This window comes from Elephantulus edwardii, unplaced genomic scaffold (assembly GCF_000299155.1).
Source record: "Elephantulus edwardii isolate Elephantulus edwardi_28Jun2011 unplaced genomic scaffold, EleEdw1.0 scaffold00070, whole genome shotgun sequence".
NCBI classification, from domain to species: Eukaryota; Metazoa; Chordata; class Mammalia; order Macroscelidea; family Macroscelididae; genus Elephantulus; species Elephantulus edwardii.
In genome coordinates this window covers 1,100,803-1,108,481 of record NW_006399820.1, presented here as the reverse complement: position 1 = coordinate 1,108,481, position 7,679 = coordinate 1,100,803, and positions in this window count along the sequence as shown.

The window sequence follows — 7,679 nt, the reverse complement described above, 5'->3', positions numbered from 1 at the left end:
CAGTTAACTCTGAGTTCCTGAGAGCATCAGTGTGTCTGACCTTTGTCTGTTCTCCAATCTTTCCACTCTTATCCTGGTCGAAGCATCAGACTTTTGAGGAGAATTTCCCACCAAAGCAAAAGAAGCAGCTGGAACTATGGGAGTGAAAACACAGTCATAAAAGAAATTTTGTCTAAATCCTCAGAAGATGAAGCTTGGAAGCTTTTATCAAGAAATCCTGCAACTACGTAGAAGCACCATGCATTTAACTGCATTCCCGGTCCAGGAGGCTGAAGCAGATGAAGCTGCCCTTACATCAACTGAGGAAGAAGAGAAAGTCAATTTGAAACTCTGTGTGAGCAGAATACCTGGTTGAAAGATGCCAAAGAGGAAAAAAGGATAAGGACAAAAGTAGTTAAAACAAGAGGAACAGACATCCTAAAATAACACAGCAAGAATAGAATAATAGACTTCAATCTTCCAACTTGCTTTCCGTGGTTCCTAGCTCTGGAATCTCAGCTGCCTCTGTGATACCTTTAAAGATTAAACATTTTCTGGATTCTGTTCTTTCACAAATGTCTTCCTTGTGAAATTATTGATCTCTTCCCAAATACTGGTTTGTGAATCTGCAAACCTTTCGCACTTCAATAAAAGAACATCGCCCTGTGTCTTATCTAGCCTCTCTGAAATTTGTTCATACTGTCACTTTTGTTTTGTATGTCCTTCAGCTCCTATGACCTTGGAACCTAAACTCCCATAAAGTTAACCTCATTCAAAGTTAACCCTATTTACCTACCAAGTATTTTTAAACAGTATGCAAGAATCCATGTTGCTATGACAACAAAGCAAATGCGAAGATTGTGTGTGTATGATGTGTCTGCTTTTACTAGCTCCTGTATGGGCAGCCTGGGGACCAAAAAAAGGATTTGGGCATTAAATTGAAAAGTAATGAGCACCTACTATGTGATAAGGCAAAGGGGGTGGGGGGAAAGGCTTAAAAAACTTCAACATCTCACAGGCAAATGATTTTAATCAAAACACTGCAGAAATTAACATGAAATTACAACAGTGGAAAATGAAATGATATGCCTGGTTATGGTAATGAAATAATCACTGGCCTGAAAAATGAAAGAGGCTACTATGTATGACATTTTTCAGAAGTTATTCTGTCTATATGAAAACACTAAATAGAATAGACAATGACTGTGTAGTCTAAAAGAGAGCAGTGACCTCTGCCATGAAAAACAAAGGTGATGAGACGTGAATACCTCACTTAGGAGATAAAATGGAAAAGACTGATAGAAAGTGAGTGAGAAGAAGATCCCTTTGCTGGAATTCAATATGATGTCAAAGGCAGGCAGTTCATGCCCATCAGCCACTCTATGGGAGGAAGATGGGCAATCTCCTCCCTTGTGATTTACAGTGTCTGACAATCTGCAATACCCTTGGTACCAGCTGTAGGAGATTAGGAGACATATTGCATTGGGAAAGTCTGTAGTCAGGGACTTCTCCAAATTATTGAGGAGCAATGATGTCAGTTTGAGGACTAAGGTACACCTGATTCACATCATTGATTCAAGAATCCTATTAGCAGGATTCAAATGAGTCATGTCATTGCCTCTTATCTTAAAGAACATTAAAATAGATTTGTAAAGAAATGACACAAATACACTAAAATACAGAAATTTCTTAAGTTTACTGAGAAAGCTTTAAAAGGAGTGAACAAGTTATAGTCACATGATTCTACTTATATTTTAAACTTTCTATTTGCTATGTGAAGGTGGGCTGAAAGAGAGAGAATGGAAATAGTTGGGCCAGATTGAAGTCTGTATTATTTACCAGGTGAGAGTGTAAGGAATGTAATAGATGAAAAAGAATAATGATAAAATAAAGTTTGGAAGGTAAGAATGATAGACATGCTGGTGGAATGAAAAGTTAATGGGAAATGATAAAATCAGAGCAGATTCTAAAGCTTTGGGTCAATTAATTGGAATAGACAGTTGAATTTAGATATGGGTGGCTGGAACAGCAGTGGTTTGCCTGTTGGATATTCAAGTGTAGGTGAAGCAGCTGAAGTACCAATTTGGAGCTCAAGGAAGAGGCCAGAGAGGCTCTAATATCAGACTGATGGCAGGTAGGAAAAGGGCACAAGTTGAGATCACTCTAAGAGTGAATATATTACAGAAGAATTTAAATGGCAGTTTCATAGGGTACACTATCATTCAGAGGTCAGTGGAAAAGAAAAAAAAAAAGAAAACAAAAAATGAGAAAAGACAGGCCAGTCTTAGGGAACAAGGTATCAAGAGGGTCAAATGAAAATCCACCAGATGCTCTGCTGGAGAAGGAGGGGGCAATTTCCTCCTGTACCAGTCAGATCTGATTTGACGGTACACATAAAAATAATACAATCTCTGTAGATGTTCATTGAAATGAAAAATAAACAACCTAAATTTAAAAAAAAAAAATTAAAAAAAAGAGGGTCAAATGTTGACAGATAAGGCCCAGGAAGTGGTCACTTGATTTGCTAACACCAGGCCAATAATCTCTGTGATCTTTGACAAGCCCTCACTTTGTCAAGTGATGGGAACAAAGGTTTTTTGGGAATAGGTTCAAGAGAAAATTGAAAATAAGGAAAGAGTGAAAGTATTCACAAATCTTTAGTAATAGTTTGTTTCAAGAAGGAGCAGAATTACAGGGTGGTTCATTTATATTCATAAAAACACAAAGTATCATTCAATTTAACCATAATATACTAAATTTCTGTGTTTATAGAGAGAAATTTAGAAGGGTGTATGCCAGGGATGTGTCCTATCTCCATACCTTTTCAACCTGTATGCAGAGCAGATTATTCGAGAGGCTGGGCTCTATGAGGAGAATTGTGGCATCAGGATTGGTGGAAGATCTATTAACAATCTGAGTTATGCAGATGACACAACCCTGCTTGCTGAAACTGAGGAGGACCTCATGCACTTGCTGCAGAGGGTCAAGGACTGCAGCCTTCAGTATGGACTGAGGCTCAACGTCAAGAAGACAAAAATTCTCACCACTGGACCAATTGGTAGCATCAGGATGGATGGTGAAGAGATTGAGATTGTTCACAGCTTCAGTTTGCTCGGCTCCATGGTCAACACTTTTGGCACCAGTAGCCAGGAAATCAAAAAACATATTGCGATGGGAAAGTCTGCTGTTAGGGACCTCTCTAAAGTACTGAAGAGCAACGGTGTCTCTCTGGAGACTAAGGTGTGCCTGATACAGGCCATGGTTTTTGCAATCACTTTTTATGCATCAGAGAGCTGGAAAATGACTAGGGAGGATAGAAGGAGAATTGATGCCTTTGAGCTGTGGTGCTGGAGAAAAGTATTGAATGTACCATGGACTGCCAGGAAAACAAACAGATTCATCCTAGAGAGGGTTAAACCAGACTGCTCCTTGGAGACAAGGATTCTGGGGCTTCGTCTGACATACTTTGGACATGTTATAAGGAGAGACAGATCTTTAGAGAGGAACATCATGCTGGGTAGAGTAGAGGGACAGCGCAGGAGGGGAAGACCCTCTCTAAGGTGGATTGATTCAATGACTGGGGTAGTCGGGATGGGTGTGTCAGAGGCAATGAGATTGGTACAGGATAGAGCAGGGTTTAGGGCTGTTGTTCATAGGGTCACTATGAGTCGCAAATGACTCGATGGCACATAACAACAACAACAACATACTAAATTTCTAATCTGTGGGTAAATTCAAGTCTATTAAATAAAAGCATAGTTGTGGGAAGACAAAAAATGTGAACATGAATAATCTTCCTCATGAAATTGATAATGATCTTGACAGCTCTCTGAAAGTGACAAATGCTATATTGCTTTCAATACAAAGTAGACATGCATTCAGATTGGAGACTAAAGAAGAAGCACATATACACATGATTTCTGAGCTAGGATTAAAGACAATTTTGATGAGCTTGATTTGTATATTAGTGAAAAGGTAGAAGAATAATTGAAACTGAAACAATTCAGTCAATAAAAACTCATTTGTTAATATCACCGACCAAGGCTTATGGTAATCATGTACCTCCTAGATATTAGAGAATAAAAGTCCTAGAGAAGTTTCTTTGAGAGGAGTGAAGGCCTTACACATCTCTCTTGGGTTAGCCTTCATCTTTCCCTCTGTTGTTCTGTTTCTGGAATGTGGCAATGGTTGTTTGATTCTTCTACGAAGGAACTTAACTTTTCATTTTGCAGTTATGAAGGTGGTGGTGGTGGTGGTGGTGTGTACCATCTAGCCAGAACTGTCTCATAGCTGGCCCTTTGGACTGTTTTCAGAGGCAAAAAAATTGCACGGGAGGAGATTACCCATGTTTCTCCTGTGGAGCATCTGGTAGATTTGAACAGTGCAACTTTTTGTTGGCAGCACAATTCTTTAGTACTACTCATGCCTAGTGGTAAGAAGTTGTGCTGCAATTTCAAAGGCAAGTGGTTCCACAGGAGAAAGGTGGGCAATCTCCTCCCATGTGATTAACTGCATCTGCAAATCTGCTGGAAGGTCAGCTATGAGTTGGTTTTGACTTGAAGGCACACAACAGCAACAAGCCATTAGAGGTGATTCTGACTCAATGGTATAGAATAGCAACAAGCCACCAGATCACCATATTATGAAGGTAGGAACAAGAATTTATCTCTCTTGATATTATTGTCAAAAAATGAAAGACGATGTTACTTTTTTCCTAAAGAAACAAGAGTTCTACTACCCAGAGAATGAAATTTTCCAAGCAGGGTATCTCTAGAGGGCAAGTCTAAATAATCGGAAGGATTTGGAGGTAAATCGGCCATTTAAAAGTGTACTTTAAAGTCATCATCTCACTAGAATATTGGAAATAGATTGGCATCTTATGATTTGTATATTGGATTTGTTTTAGAAGATTAATTAATATTTTTTAAAGCATTAATCAAATCTTTGGTGAGATAAAAAATGAAAATGCTAAATTTTGGCAAAGGAAGATGTCAATTAGGGAAGAAAGATGAAGTTCACGAAATCAAATCAGACATACTATATCTGATTTCTTTGACATGTAAATGGGAAAAAGAAAACAAAATAAATTGCCAGAGTTTGGGAAGCAGGTGAGGGGACAACATGGATCCCCATTTTGGGTGCCTGGGGCCCCTCCCAACCACCCCCCCAGGAGCACAGCCCAAATTCAACCTTGAATAGAACTCATTAACTCCAGAAGCAGGCATATGAGCCATAAAAATTCTTAGTTTTAGAAGCAGGCAGTAAAGGCAGAATAAACCCAGAGGTGCGGGAAGTCTTATGAGGCAAAACTCTTATCAGATTAAAAGTAACCAACTAACCAAAGTTACGTGACTACAGAAAGTAGCTTACGTGACCCAGAGAGGTCAGAGGGCAGATTTTCCTGCCCACCAGCCATGTTCCCAATTACCCGGCCCCTGAGCAGAATCACCTGGGAGGGCCTTAAAAGTGGTGATGGGCGATTTTGGTCTCTCGCTTCCTCGTGTGTGATCTTTCCACTGGGGGAGAGAGCCTCCACATGTGGAAAAATTATTCTGAAGGAAAAGGTGTTCTTTGTTCTTACATGTGTGGATAACTTCCTTTTGGTGGGACTTCCGTGGGCACAACACAGGTAAGGGTATGAAGAGTTTGAAGCAATTTTTACTTGTGAATTCTGAATGAGAGCCCTGAGCTGTCTTTCTTAGGGGAAAACAAAAGTGATATGAAGACCAGATAGAGATGACAGTTGAGCTTTGTCTATGGGAAGCCAATACTAAATATTTGCAATAAACTGAATGCTATTTCAAGTTCAAGCTAGAATTCACCCTGAGAAGCCAAGGCAATCCTAAAAAGTTTACCAGATTCTTGCATTTGCTGACCCCCTCCCTCCTGAGTCAAGGCAAAGGTTTTCAATAGAAAGAGTTTGGCTTCATTTGCATTGAATTATCTTTGTGGTTTATTTCCTGATAATTTTCAATAAAGATACAGGAAAGCTCAGTTCAGCACTTCAGCTTCAGTTGAGAACTGATGGCTCCCTGACTTGGCTCTCTGCTTTATTTCAATCCTGGCTGGCTGTCTCATTGTTAATAATTATAAAAATACTTTAGGGGCTGGTCAATGGGAGACAGGTGTTGAATGTTGTAGGCAAAAGTAGGATGGGATGGGGGTAGAGTAGGGAAAGGGTGGATTAAAAAGATGTAGTGGGGGTAGGCAGCAACATTGAATCTATTGGTCATTTTTCTAACTGGGTAAATGTCTTTTATCTGCTCTTCTCTGTAGAATGCTTGTCTGTCAGATAATATTATATATATTTAAAAAAATTGAGACAGACTAGGAAGAAGGATTGGCCATCCACTTCTGAAATGATAGGCCTTCGAAAACCCTATGTACAATAGAGCACACTTACACTATCACTTGGACTAGCAGATATGGCAATTGAGACTGAGATTTTAGAAATGGAAACACAGAGAAGGAGGAACAGCTGTAAGCAGACACTAATGATTGGAACGTGGAATGTGAGAAGCATGAATGTAGGAAAATTGGACATTGTTAAGAAAGAAGTGGAATGCATAAATATTGACATACTAGGTATTGGTGTAATGAGATGGCTTGGCATGGGACATTTTGAATCAGATGATCATATGATTTACTATGTTGTTTTCTTGACATTGAGAGGCAATCCATATTGAAGGCTGAATTCCTTGATCTTCTGCAACAAGTACTTCAAGTCCTCACTTTCAGCAAGCAAGGTAGTATCATAAGCATAATAAGGTTATTGATGATCTTGATGCCACATTCTTCATAGAATTAAACTTCTTAAATAATTCAGTCAGCCTACAGATTGAATATGTATGGACAGACAATACAACTCTAACACATTCTTAATTTTAAACCATGTAGTGTTTCCTTGCTCTGTTTGCACAAAAGCCTCTTGGTCTTGGTATAGGTTTCCCATGAGTATAACTAAGTGCTTTGGGATTCTCATTTTCCTCAGTGTTAGCCATAATATATTATGATCCACACAATCAAATGACTTGGCATAGTGAATAGACATAAATAGACATTCTTCTGGTTTTCTTTAAACTGAGCCAGAATCCATTTGACATTAGCAGTGATATCCCTGATGATACAGCCTCTTCTAAATTCTACTTGAATCTCTGGTACTTCCCTATCTATGAACTCTTCTAGCTGTTTTTTAATGATCTTCAGCAGTATTTTACTTGCATGAGATATTTATGATGTACAGATAGACAATTTTTTTTCTTTTAGGAAAACATTGTATTCAAGTATATCATAAGAGAAATATGTGACAATCTGCTTCTATGAAGGTTTTTAGCCTAGAAACCCTACTCTGTCCTTCAGCTTTACTTTGTCAGAATCAACTCAGTGGCAATGAGTATAAAGTGAGTGTTCAACTATGATGCAAAGAGAAAAGTTTTCTCTTGCATTTCTCTAGATGTTGACAAAATGAAAAGATTATCTGACTTTTTAAATTAAATTTATTAATTTTAATGAACATTTACAGAGATTTTGGGCTTCTATTCATTCATTGTTGCACTATTTTCTCTACCCTCCCCCCAGTTCATTCCTCTTTCCCCCCCTTGAAAGTCTGTTTTAATTGTCCCATTGCCACAGTGCTTGTCAAAGCCAGTTCTGATTAATCTCCTTTGCCAGTGTGTCCTTTGCCATTCCCTATCACTCCT